At 43.9% G+C, this 14,863-nt stretch overlaps 1 pseudogene; it reads left to right on the top strand.

The window, feature by feature from the left end:
* Positions 520-5,887, top strand: LOC108636435 (annotated as a pseudogene).

Genomic DNA, 14,863 nt, shown 5'->3' with positions numbered 1-14,863 from the left:
AAAACTCCATTTTGTAAGGTTCTGGGAAAAGAGCCTTTGGAAATCCCCTGACCTCACCCCATGAGCCAATCAGACCCCAGACCAGAATCTCCTGACTTAACGTTCAGGAACTTGTGGTCTACCTAGGTAATAGGGACCAATCACAAACCAACACACAACCCTTTGAAAGAAAGTGACCAATCAGACGTCCCCCTACCTAGAAATTCTTTTTTTCATGAACACTCCCTATATAAGCAATGTAATCCAAAACCCGGGGCTCCTCCCTATAGCCACTGCTTCGGTAACAGTGGGAGCCCCAGCTCGAGCTTGGTAATAAAAACTCTCTTGCTTTTGCATCAGATACTGGCTCCCTGGTGGTCATTGGGAGATTTCGAGACTTGGGCATAAAATTTGGGGGCTCGTCCGGGATCTCCCACCGGCTCCGCTGGAAGACCGATCTGGAGAGTCATCTACAGCTGGTAAGCTTTTTTTCTTTCTTTCTTTTCATTTCTGCCAGGGCCTATTTTCTGAGACCGGTATATGACTCAGGCGGACGCGCCAACGGGTCACCGGTGTGGGTCGTTGGAAGACGTCCCCGACCCCCTTGGAGGAGACGGAGTGCCCCTGTTCTCTGTAGACAATAGTGGGTTGCTCCCGCTGAACAGCCGGAGGCCGTTGTCTTACTTTCAGTTTTGCCTCCGGACTCCCGGAGGTCTATTTCTCCTGTCTCTCTGTCTGTCTGTGTGGCTGTCCGTATTGTCTGTGTTAATTTGCTAACATCTGACTGATCCAGGAACGATGGGGCAATGTCAATCTAGCCCTACTCCTCTATCTCTGATCACTGACCATTTTAAGGAGGTCAAGATGTGTGCTCATGACCTCAGTGTAGAAATTAAAAGGAATAAATTAATCACTTTTTGCAGTGCAGAATGGCCGACCTTCCATGTAGGCTGGCCCTCAGAAGGCACCTTTGACTTGGGAACTGTACATCGAGTCTGAGATATCATCTTCCGACCGCGGATAGGACACCCTGACTAAGTTCCCTATATCATAGTATGGGAAAATATCATATTGTGCCCCCCTCCTTGGGTAAAACCTTTTTTGCCTCAACAGGGATTTTCTACTGCTCAGGTGTTGGTGACACGTGTAGGAAAGAACCTGAAGAATCCTCAGGAGCCTGAACCAATGGCACTGCTATACCCCATCTTGCAGGGGGGAACAGAAGAACTTCTCTTTCCTCCCCCTTACCAACCCCCTGAACCACCACCAGCCCCTGTCATCCCTTCACTCAGGGATGAAACACAGGGTGGGGGACCTGCACAAAATACTCGCCACCGGCGGGTCATGCCCCAGGAGGGGCCAGCAGACTCAACGGTTGCCCTCTGCTTACGAGTGGCCGGTCCCCCTGATGAGGAAGGAAACCAACCTCATCAATACTGGCCCTTTTCTACTAGTGACCTATATAACTGGAGATCCCAAAATGCTAAGTTCTCAGACAACCCTAGAGATCTAACTAACCTTCTAGAGACTGTGCTCTTTACTCATCAGCCCACCTGGGATGACTGCCAACAGCTGCTCCAGATTCTCTTCACCACAGAAGAGAGAGAGAGAATACAGAATGAGGCCCGTAGAAGGATCCCAGGGGCAAATGGAGAACCCACCACTAATACAGATGGAATTAACACCTCTTTTCCTCTATCGCAACCTGACTGGGATTACAATATGGCACGAGGTAAGGAGAGGCTCCGGGTCTACTGCCAGACTCTTTTGGCGGGGCTTAAGGCAGCTGCACGGAAACCTACTAACCTAGCTAGAGTGGGAGATGTTCAGCAGGGCCCCACCGAGAGCCCAGCTGCCTTCCTAGAAAGGCTGATGGAGGCTTTTAGACAATACACCCCCATGGATCCAGAAGCAGAGGCACTCAGGCTGCTTTGATAACGCATTTTGTCAACCAGGCGGCCCTCGACATTAGGAAGAAGTTACAAAAACTAGAACGCCTGGGTGAAAACAGTATCCAGGATTTAATAACAGTAGCAGAAAGAGTCTACAACACTCGAGAAACCCCCGAGGAAAAACAAGCCAAAGCAGCAGATCGCCAAACCCATAACACGGCACGCATCCTGCTGGCTGCAACAGTTCCTGACTCGGGAGAGAGGGGGCGCCAGTAGCGCCGCCTGACTGCTGAAGGTAAGAGCCGTCCCAATACGTGACCAGCATGAGGAAAGAACCAATGTGCCTATTGTAAAGAGGAAGGACACTGGGCCAAGGAATGCCCTAAGAAACAGAAGGGACCACGAAAGACCCCCATCCTGGCCGTCAAAGAACTGAGCAATTAGGGAGGACGGGGTTTGGCACCCCTCCCTGAACCCAGGGTAACCCTAAGAGTGGAGGGGACCCCAATTGACTTCCTTGTCTATACAGGGGCTCAATATTCGGCTTTGCTAGAGCCCCAGGGAAAACTGGCCGGAAAGACTTCTTGGGTGCAGGGGGCTACTGGAATGAAACAACAGCAGTGGACTACCCGAAGATCAGAGGACTTGGGTGCGGGCCGGGTATCCCACTCTTTCATGGTCATTCTGGAATGCCCCTTCCCGCTGTTGGGAAGAGACCTGTTGACCAAAACGGGGGCCTAGATTCACTTCCTCCTGGGGGAAACTAAAATACTTGACCAGCTGGGCAGACTGATTCAAGTACTGACAATTCAATTAGAGGATGAATATCGGTTGCACCAAAAACCGACGCTCCCCCAAGCAGACATTCAAAAATGGCCAGATGAATTCCCTGATGCATGCGCCGAGACAGGGGGAACCGTTTGGCCAGACACCACCCTCCTATATACATAGATCTCAAGCCAGGGGCCAACCCTGTCCGGGTCTGACAATACCCCATGACCCTGGAGGCCCGACAGGGGATCACCCCCCATATCCGCAGGCTCCTAGCCCAGAAAATCTTGAGACCCCACCAGTCGGCCTGGAACACCCCCCTGCTCCCTGTCAAAAAACCAAATTCTCATGACTATCGGCCAGTACAGGATTTATGAGAAGTCAACCGCCGAGTTTTAGATATTCATCCTACTGTGCCGAACCCATACAACCTCCTGAGCTCACTCCTACCAGACCATCACTGGTATATGGTCTTAGATTTAAAGGACTCTTTCTTCAGCCTCCCCCTGGCATCCAAGAGCCAGGACCTTTTTGCTTTTGAATGGTCTGACCTGGAAGAAGGAATTAATGGCCAGCTGACCTGGACCTGGCTGCCACAGGGATTTAAGAATTCTCCCACCATCTTCGATGAGGCCCTCCATAAGGACCTGGGTGAGTTCAGACAACAACACCCCCAACTAACCTTGTTACAATATGTAGATGACCTCTTAATTGCAGCAAAGGACCAACAGACTTGCCTTATGGGCACCCAAGAACTATTGCGGACCCTTGGAAAATTAGGGTACCGAGGCTCAGCCAAAAAGGCTCAGATATGCCAACCAGAGGTCACCTACTTAGGGTATGTATTAAAGGAAGGACAGAGACGGCTGTCAGAGGCACAAAAGAAGATGATACTCAAAATCCCTACCCCAGATTCACCTCGAAGGGTGAGAGAATTTTTGAGGTCCTCTGTTTTCTGCCGTCTTTGGATCCCAAATTATGTGGAACTGGCTAAACCCTTATACGAAGCCACAAAAAGTACCATCTTTTTCGGTTGGACGGAGCAGATGGAGACCGCTTTCAAGACTATTAACACGGCCCTGCTGTCAGCCCCCGCCCTAGGGTTGCCTGAGGTTACAAAACCCTTTCTCCTGTATGTAGATGAAAAACAAGGAGTGGCAAAAGCGGTACTGGCGCAGCATCTGGGACCTTGGAAGCCCGGTGGCTCACTTGTCTAAACGCCTAGACCCCGTGGCATCAGGCTGGCCCCCATGCCTCCGCATGATTGCAGCAGTGGCCCTAATGGTCAAGGATGCAGATAAACTGACACTGGGGCAAGAGTTGCAGATCACCACCCCCCACGCCATTGAGGGTGTCCTAAAAGAACCCCCAGATAGGTGGATCAGCAACGCTCGGCTGACCCACTACCAGGGATTACTGCTAAACCCCTCCAGAATCATCTTTCTGCAGCCTACTGCTCTCAATCCGGCTACACTGCTTCCTAACCTGGATTTGGAAGCCCCAGTCCACGACTGCAGCGACATTCTAGCCCAGGTACATGGGACGCGAGAGGACTTGCAAGATCGCCCTCTAGAGGATGCTGAAGTTACCTGGTACACGGATGGAAGCAGTTTCGTCCCAGATGGGCTCAGGTATGCAGGGGCAGCCGTAACCACGGAAACCCAAATCGTGTGGGCGGAAGCACTACCTCCGGGCACCTGGGCTCAAAGGGCTGAACTAATCGCCCTAACAAAAGCACTCCATTTGGGGAAGGACAAAAAACTTAACATCATTGCCAATACGCCTTTGCTACTGCCCATATACACGGAGCCATCTACACAGAGAGAGGCCTCCTCACGGCCGAGGGTAAAACGATCAAAAATAAAGAAGAAATAAAAGCCCTCCTCTCGGCATATGGCTTCCTAAGAAACTAGCCATAATACACTGCCCGGGACACCAAAAGTCAGACACCCTGACCTCAAGGGGAAACAATTTGGCAGACAGAGCAGCCCGAGATGCAGCCCAGGGCACCGTGATAGAAGCCACACTTCAACTGCCAGACCCCGGGAGCCCTGTTCTGCCAGCTTTACCCAACTACTCACCAAGAGACTTAGACTGGATAGAAAGTTTGCCTATGACCCAACAACTGGCCGGGAGGTGGAAGGCCCCGGACAGCTCCCTGATCCTCCCGGAGGAACTAGGAAAGCAGGTGTTACTGGGGATGCATCACGCCACTCACCTGGGAACCCGCAAGATGCAGGACCTGATTAGACATGCCAAGATTACCATGAGAGACGTCAGATCGACGCTACAAAATACCGTATCAACCTGCAAGGCCTGCCAGCTCACCAACGCTGCCCGTCACCCAGCCAACCACGGGTCTAGAGAAAGCGGGAGTCGGCCAGGAGCATACTGGGAGGTGGACTTCACTGAGGTAAAACCGGGTAAACATGGATACAAATATCTACTGGTATTCGTAGATACCTTCTCAGGGTGGATAGAAGCTTTCCCCACCGAGAGAAACAGCACAGGTGGTGGCCAAAAAGCTGACTGAAGACATCTTGCCGCGGTTCGGGTTTCCTACACAGGTGGGGTAGGACAATGGGCCAGCCTTCGTATCTCAGGTAAGCCAGGGGGTAGCCTGGGCTTTGGGGGCTAGGTGGAAGTTGCATTGCGCTTATAGGCCCCAGAGCTCAGGACAAGTAGAAAGGATGAATAGGACACTCAAAGAAACATTAACAAAACTAGTTGCTGAGACTGGCGGGGACTGGGTGGCTCTCCTCCCCTTTGCCCTATACCGGGTGTGAAACTCCCCCTACCAACTGGGACTTACCCCCTTCAAAATTATGTATGGGATACCTCCCCCAATAATTCCTAACCTAAAAATAGAGGTGCTAAAAGAGATAGATGATCAAAGATTACTCTTTTGTCTCCGGTCCTTACAATACTCCCACAGGGACACGTGGAAGAAGCTCAAGGCATTATATGAATCAGGCCCACCACCTGAACGCCACCGCTACCGACCAGGAGACTGGGTGTACGTGCACCGCCATCGTCAAGAGACCCTAGAGCCCAGGTGGAAAGGGCCCTTCCTAGTTGTCTTGACGATACCCACTGCTCTCAAAGTTGACGGCATATCTACTTGGGTTCACTACACCCATGTACGGCCTGTGGACCTGTTTGCCCTAAGGGAAGAATTCCTTCCCCAATGGAAGACCAAACTGGACAAAACAAATCCACTCAAACTCAAGCTACAAAGGCGATAAAAGTACTGTTTATGCTATTGTCCCTACGGCTTAGTGCTGCAGCTAACCCTCATCAACTGCTGAACCTGATTTGGATGATTCTAAGCGCAACTACGGGAGAAGTAATTAACTCCACCTCAGCCATTCATCCCAAAAACACCTGGTGGCTGGACTTGGAATTCGACCTCTGTCTTCTGGCTGTAGGATCTTGGGACATCGGTGAATGCAAGGTAAAGATGCCCGCCAAGCCCAAATGTGGGGCTGGCACTAATAGGTGCAATACTCGGCCCCCCACTAACTCAGGACCTGGATGCAGCCACTACATTCAACAGGCAAGCTTACGGGAAACACCCTTCTAAGTGTGCCCCGGAGGGAGACAGAACCAGGCGACTATCAATAACTGCGGGGGGGCTGACAAGTTTTACTGTGCCGCTTGGGGATGCGAGTCAACGGGGATGGTCGATTGGGAGCCCCCTATTTGTGGTTACTTGATTACCTTGGGTCACGTTCCAGGGCCCACTGGGTCAACTGGGGGACATGAAAGGGAGTCCCTCATAACTGGGCCTTGTATGAACTTTCTTTGCAATCTGGTGAGGCTCAAATTCTCAACTGAAGGAAAAAAAATCCCCCGGCTGGGAAGCCAGACGATCCTGGGGCCTCCGGCTATATCAGTCAGGATATGATAATGGTTTTCTGTTTACCGTCAGATTGAAAGTAGGATCCATACAGATCAGCCCAAATCAGGGCATAGGGCCCAATTCAGTCTTAGTGACATGAGAGCCTACCCATGCCCCCATTCGGCCTGCCCACACCCCCGCTCAAGAGCTTACCCAAATGCCTCCCGGGCCCTACATCACTAATACAAACAACTCCCCTCAAGTTAGCCTTATGGGACCTAACATTAAAGACGATCAGGACCCATTATTTAATATGATAATCAACACCTATCGGGTCCTAAATTCCACTCGCCCAGACCTGACTAGCAGTTGCTGGTTATCTTATGACATCAAACCCCCCTATTATGAAGGTATAGCTGTCCCGGGAATTTACATTCAAACCAGAGAACACAGAGCTTGTCGACAGCAGCAAAAAGGAGATGCCAGATTAACCCTCCAACGAGTAACCAGGCAGGGCCTTTGCTTAGGGAATGTCCCCCAAACCTACCAACGCCTCTGCAATTCTACAGATTCTATAAAGACAACCGGGTACCTGGTGCCTCCCCAAGAAAATTGATGGGCCTGCTCCACGGGCTTAGCCCCTTGCGTTCATGGGCAGGTGCTAAATGACTCCAAAGATTTCTGCGTGTTGGTACTATTAGTCCCCCGACTGTTCTATCACTCCAATGATGAAATCCTCCTGAAACTAGAAGCTTCACACTGGTCCAAGAGAGAGCCAGTCTCAGCCTTAACCCTCACAGCCCTACTGGGGTTAGGGGTGGCTGGGGCAGGAACTGGGATATCCTCTTTAATAGTGCAGAATCAACACTATTCTAGCCTAAGAGCAGGCATTGATCTTGATATTGAAAGACTAGAAAGCTCAGTCAGCCACCTTCAAGAGTCACTGAGTTCTCTGGCAGAAGTGGTACTGCAGAATAAAAGGGGATTGGATTTGGTTTTTCTCCAACAGTTGGGCCTATGTGCTGCTTTAGGGGAAGAATGTTGTTTTTATGTGGATCACTCGGGGGTAGTCAGGGAGTCCCTGGCCAAGATAAGAGAAGGGCTGAGTCAGAGAAAAAGAGAAAGAGAAATGTCTCAAAATTGGTTTGAATCCTGGTTCAACTCCTCCCCCTGGTTCGCAACTCTCATATCTTCCTTGGTGGGGCCCCTGATTATCTTGTTACTGCTACTCACCTTCGGGCCATGCTTACTAAACAAATTGGTGGTCTTCATTAAAAGTCGCATGAACACGGTGCAGCTCATGGTACTCAGATCGCAATATACGGCCCTGCCAATGGTCCCCTTAGCGGGAGATACTATAGAGCTGATGCCAGACCCATGATTGGGTCTGTTCTGGATCCTAGAGAAGGGGGGAATGAAGAATCTAAGTTACTCCATTTTGTTAACAGAAAAACTCCATTTTGTAAGGTTCCAGGAAAAGAGCCTTTGGAAATCCCCTGACCTCACCCCACCACCCACGAGCCAGTCAGACCCCAGACCAGAATCTCCTGACTTAACGTTCAGGAACTTGTGGTCTACCTAGGTAATAGGGACCAATCACAAACCAACACACAACCCTTTGAAAGAAAGTGACCAATCAGACGTCCCCCTACCTAGAAATTCTTTTTTTCATGAACACTCCCTATATAAGCAATGTAATCCAAAACCTGGGGCTCCTCCCTATAGCCGCTGCGTCGGTAATGGTGGGAGCCCCAGCTCGAGCTTGGTAATAAAAACTCTCTTGCTTTTACATCAGATATCAGCTCCCTGGTGGTCACTGGGAGATTTCGCAACTTGGGCATAACACTTGGAGGAGATCAAATCAGTCCATCCTAAAGGAAATCAGTCCTGCATATTCATTGGAGGACTGATGCTGAAGCTGAAACTCCAATACTTTGGCCACCTAAGGTGAAGAACTGACTCATTTGAAAAGACTCTGATGTTGTGAAAAATTGAAACCAGGAGAAGGGGATAACAGAGGATGAGATGGTTGGAAGGTATCATTGACTCAACGGACATGAGTTTGAGCCAGCTCCAGAAATTGGTGATGGACAGGGAAGCTTGGCATGCTGCAGTTCATGGTGTCGCAAAGAGTCCATACAACTGAGAAACTGAACTGAACTGAACTGACCCTCACTTGACCTCAGGCCAGATAGGAGTTAGAAGGAGCTTCATAAAAGTAACTACGGGAAACAATTGTTTTCTTTTAAAATGTATTGACCTTGTGAACCTCAGTGCGGTTGAACTTGTGAGGAATGATAAGGATGGCAAGATTGAAGAAGGCTTCAGTTGCCCATCTTGACAAATGAAGTCTATCTCAGCAAATGAAGAATTGTCTATCAATGTAAATATGATTCAATGATTCAGATTTTCCACTTTGAGCCAAAAGGGCAGGGGAATGTGTTCGAACACTGAAGAGATAAGACAATCATTGTTAATAATTTTTCTAAAGATTCTAAAAGAACGTTAAGTTGAAAGTGGTCACCACAGAGCATATAAAATTCCACACCAAACTGGGCCCACAAATTGCCTCAGCTTTTCTCTGACTTGAAGAAATCAGCTCCTGCTCTTTGCTTGATCGCCTGTCTACACGAAGTGAGTGCAAAACTTGTAATGTTTGATAATGCAAAGAACACAAAGGAATTTTTACATGCCTTTTTCTCTGAAAACTGATCTCTACCATGTTTTGAACATGAACTGTCCTAAGAGGTTTTTAAGCTTAAGAAAGAAAAAAAAAAGAAAACTATAATTTTAAAATCTATTTGGATGACTTGCTTCTATGGGTGTGAGTGTCTGCCTTTCAGCCAGGCCTGGGTATCTTTAGAGTAAACTCAGAGCCAAACAACTACAAAACTGCTCTGCCATCATTTCACACCAAAGTTTTCAATGGGTTGCCTGAGGGAAATAAAATATGTACCTCAATTATCAATCATTAGCCTCTTTTGGCAAAGGTGAACTGAGAGATTTCTGTATTTTAAGGGCCAATGTAGACGAAGGTGAAGAAGTGAAAGTGTCAGTCACTGAGCCATGTCCAACTCTTTGTGACCCCATGGACTGTAGCCCGCCAGGCTTATCTCTCCATGGAGTTTTCCAGGCAAGAATACTGAAGTGGGTTGCCATTTCCTTCTCCAGGGAATATTCTCAACCCAAGGATTGAACCTGGGTCTCCTGCATTGCAGGCAGATTCTTTACCGTTCGAGCCACCAAGGAATGAAAGCATACACAAATTTTTCAGCAATATCTTACACACCTGGAGAGAGACAGACATATTTACCTTGGAAGTGCATTTATTTATTGTGCCAGTAACCAGCTTATTAGAAACCTGTAACCCCTTGGCAGTTGTTCTGAGGATCAGAAACAGTTCTTAGCCAGGTCAGAAGTTAATATCCAAAAAATGCACCACACCCTATTTTCGAAATCTGCTTCCTGACCTTCAAGATCTCTGAACCCAGAGTCCGCCTCAAAATGGACTTAACATACACAAGTCAGTACATAACAGGGATGAGCTTAGAATAACAACCTTCCTTCCTGTGGGAGTCCCAGCTTGCTATCTTTAAGAAACTTCATTACAAAGAACACAAGAACTCATGCTGGAGGACAAGCACTTTTAAAGCAGTGAGAAATCTGTGTGAAGTAGTCTATAGTCAATATAATATTTCCTCTTCTCTATTCTCTGCCTCACTCCTTCTCCTTGCCTCACCATTGATTTGTTTTAGTTCTTGTGAAAAGTAAACAAAAAATATAAAGAATGACAGGAATTCAATCCATAATTGAAGCTTGGGATTTAGTAGAGGGTGGAGTTCAGCCACCTGTCACATCCTGGTTTCCAAACAGAATAAAAATTGATTTCTGTGCATTATGTTGTAGAGACACAATCTTCTGAATCAAAGGTTAACTTAACATTCCTTACTTTGCATTTCTCGCTTGTTTTCTGGCTTATTTCTGACTCTTGACTATATTCACCTCTGCCTCCTCTCTGCCTCTCCTTTCTCTCAACATTTATTCTTCTTCATTCCCTACTCCCACTTTTTATGCACCAAGTGACTGTTTAATTATTAACATGACCCACAAGTTAAAAAGCAAAAGAGACACATCTTTTAACACCAACTACTTTAAAAAAGATCCATCTTTAAAAGTGAGTATATTTAATAAGGTTACTTGAAGATCTAAAGAATTTATGAATACCACATATATGTTCTATATGCACATTTTATAAAATTCTAAAATTATGTATATGTGCATGAGTATATATATATATATATATATACACACATACATATATGTACACACTCATAGGGATATATCAGTGTGTGTATATTTACCTGCTTTGTTTTGAATAATTACAGAACTCTAATTACATAATTTTTAGAATTATGGCAGTCATATACACTTCAGATCCCAATGGTCTACAGCAAAATAGAGAATGTAAGTTATACAGCTGAGAATAGTGCAGCTAGACTCTCTGCTCAAGACAGAGCATTTCTGACAATTTCATCAGCCTCATTGTATGGGAACCTGAGGACTTAGATATCTTAATCCATAGTTTGAATATAATCATTTTAAATGAGTGTTATGATATATCTCTGTTCCTCAAGCTCACTACTATGGCCAGTCTCTGACCCAGGACATACACATATCCAGTTATGTTATTTTACTTTCTTGTTTCTGTGTCTAGATATTTAAAAAAGAGAGAGAGAGAGAGATGTGTTGTTTTTCAATGATGAGAGAATAAATATGGGATGGAGTGTTATGTTAAAATGTTAGTCTTCAACTCCCAGCCATGCCAGTATTTTCCTTTCCCCTATATTGACTAGTGACTCTCAGCAAAGCAGATACTCTTGGGAAAAAAAGTGTTGTTTATACAAAAAAAAGTGAACAATTCAGAATGAAGATCTTTTACTAGATCATACACAAGTCACTAAAGTAACTAAAAGTGGGGTGTGGACCTGGCTGAATCTACAATGATCATCTTAGTCTTTGCAGCAATCCAATTACCATTCATTTATATCAGCAACTTCCTCCTGCTCTGCTTGCATGAATGATTAGGCCCTGCTTTATCTGACTTCCTCTCCCTGAAGGTTTTGAGAATAATAGATTCCTTCCTTGTTTAAAAAAGAAAACAAAACAAATCCTCTTTATAGTGTGTCCCTGAAATATCAGTCATTTCATCTCATCTCAGATTCTGCTTTTTTTTCCAGATCTTATGCCTGCTTCTCTTTTGCTGACCTTCAAAAGAGCTCTATCTCCAAGACTGTTTTTCTATGAATGACAGTTATTGAAAATTGCTAGAATTGACTCTCATGCTGAAGCTTAAGACTAGTGAAGCCTAATTTTCACTCCTAACTTTTATAGTTCCCCCTGGTACAATTTTGAACTCAGGGTTCTCCAAGCTTCGGAAGGTCATCCTAAGGCCAGGCTACTACATGATTACACAGAGTGGACCAATAATCAACTATTTCCTCTAACCATTTCACTGATTTTTTCCTCTTCAAATCCAATCAGAATGAGAACTTATAAATGTTCCCTAGACTCATCCACTAATCGCGCTCAATCAATCTCTTTTCCGAGATTTTTTTCATTTCCTTCTCTTAGGCAACACTTAATTTGATTCAACTTCCCACTTATTTGAACTCCCTCCTTTTTTTAAACAGAAGCAAATAGAATATCCTTTCTCAGATCTCTCATTATTTTATATGAATCCTATTTCAACGTTCGCTCATCTTTCTTCATCCTTTAGTAACTGCCATGGTCATATTATTCTCACCTTTACTACAAAGCCATAGGTAGCACGTGCTATGTTTATTTCAATATATTTTCTTTTTTTTTTGTTTTATTTTTTTCTCTTTATTTTTTTATTTGACAAGCAGCAGTATCATGTTTGTCATTTTAATGTAGATACAATTATTAGGTTATCTGTCATATTACAAATTTAGGTGTTTTTTTTTTAATCTTATGTCCTTTAAGATATATTAAAAAACAAAAAAAACAAAAAAACACATCAACTGCAAACGTGAAGGGGAGAAAAAGCATGGTACCCAGCCAGATTTCCACATTTCAGCAATACTTCACTCATCCTTTTTTTAATAAAGTTTTTTTTTTTCCCATGGGATTTTATTTTTTTTTCTTTATTTTTTATTTTTTTTTTTAAATTTTTTATTTTTTTTAAATTTTAAAATCTTTAATTCTTACATGCGTTCCCAAACATGAACCCCCCTCCCACCTCCCTCCCCACAACATCTCTCTGGGTCATCCCCATGCACCAGCCCCAAGCAAGCTGCATGGAGTCTCTTTTCTACATGTGTTGCATAACCATAATTGTTCTCCTCCTAAAGTATAGCCCAACATTTCGAAGTGTTATTTTAATATGACTAGTGACCCAATATCTCTATGAAGAAGTGGAGCCATTAAGGTTTTTCTCTTGTGATTGTTTGTTCTTTGTTTCATTGTTAATAACTATCTCTCCAAGTATTAATTAAAATTGTCAAAGTCTTCATGATATTTTCTTTTTAACCTCATTCTTTTTAACCTCTTTCTTGATACCATCTTCCATGTTTCCTCCACATATAAACACACTCAGATCGAAGCACATACATGTACAAGTCAGTAGACAAGAAGTAATATGCTTTGGTTGTTTTTGTTTTAGTGCCAATCCATAATAATGAGAAAGTGATGGAAAGAGTGGACAAGTATAATGACAGAAACACTACATTCTAGAACTAAGAATGAGCTTAAGAGGGACAAAATAAAGAGAAATATGACAAAGACCCAACAGAGAAAAACTGGCTGCTTGTCTTATAACAATTTAAATAATAAGAGCCGAAGTTATTAAAAGCACACTGCAATTTGCATCTACCAACATTAGTAGATTATTATGGCTTGTCTTGCTTTGTGACCCAGCTGACCTGACAAAGAGATTATCTACTCTCACACTTAAACTGTAAATGACCATACATGTACTTGCCTTAAAATATTTTTGAACCTAGCAACCTAGAAAAATGAACCAGAAAATTACTGTATATTTCATCCTCATATTTTTATGCATTTAAATAGCTCAAGTCATTTGTCTTTATATAACTTCTTACTTATGATAATCATTTACTAGAATGACTCTTTTTCCAATATAGGCATCTATTACCTTTGAAGCTGAATCAGTATTTTGACTCTGCTTGAATACCATGAAATTGGCATCTACCAAATATTGGATCTAGGAAAAGGTTAATAGAAGCACTTACTATAAATAATTACTATTTTGTGTATTGCCATAATGTGACTGTCACCCAAATTGTACAGAATTCAGCTTTTAAGGAAATTTGTCCCTGCATTTTATTTTGTGTCAGTATTTTCATTTTTAAGGCTTCTCATCACCTCACATCTGCATATATATTGTTTCTTTACACCCTGTGATTCTTCATTTTCCCTCTGACCAGTTTGTCTTCTTTTTCTCAATCTTGTCATTCTGGATTTTTATCTTTTCACAAGTGCCAAGGCCTGAAATGAAACTGTTATATTGTTAAAGTGAAAAGGATCAATATCATTGTTGAAGAAAATCCTTGTAATACAGTATTGCAGTATCATTTGTTTGAACTTTTTAATATGCCAGATGCTCCCTGAAATTATGATTTTAGAATTAGGAGTGCTATATAGTTTAGAGATTTTCTCTCCTTTTTCCTCTTTCTCTCTCTTTGAAGGTCATCATATTGGAGGATATAAACATGTGGCCCTAAAAGACCTGATATATGCAAATATTGTTGGGTCAGACAAAGATGTATGCTATTCATGGTGGAAACATGAAATTTACCAAAGAATTCAATGGCAAAAGATCAAAGTTAAAACAGTATAGATCTAGGGAAGGACTTTTGACATAGAGTAAAGTATTCTTATGTGATAAATTGTCCTGTTTATTCTAATTGGTTTCCATTTTGTCTGTAGTTTGATTTAGCATCAAAGAAATTTAGCACCCTCATCCTTTAATATAACTGTTAACATAATCATCAAACCAAACATAGTTTCTTAAAGAATATCTGCAACACATGGGTGGCTATGTGTTGTAACTGACATGAAGAGATACAGGCATAATTTCCAGTCAAAGTGCACTGTACTACTGAAGATACTTTGACCACTCTTGGCTTAATCAGGAGTAGCAGATTTAAACTCTAAGATACTCTCTCATGTTATTAATGTTGGTTGTCTGATGGGACATGAGAACTTCAAAGCTAATGTTTCATGGATACTTAAACATTTTCCTAAAATCTGCTAGTTACTTAATGTGAAAGAACATTAAATCTGCCTATATATCTATCTACTTACCTACCTATCAACCTACCTACCCATCTACTATTTA

This window comes from Capra hircus, chromosome 7 (genome assembly GCF_001704415.2).
Source record: "Capra hircus breed San Clemente chromosome 7, ASM170441v1, whole genome shotgun sequence".
NCBI classification, from domain to species: Eukaryota; Metazoa; Chordata; class Mammalia; order Artiodactyla; family Bovidae; genus Capra; species Capra hircus.
This window is presented reverse-complemented; position numbering and strand designations above follow the sequence as displayed.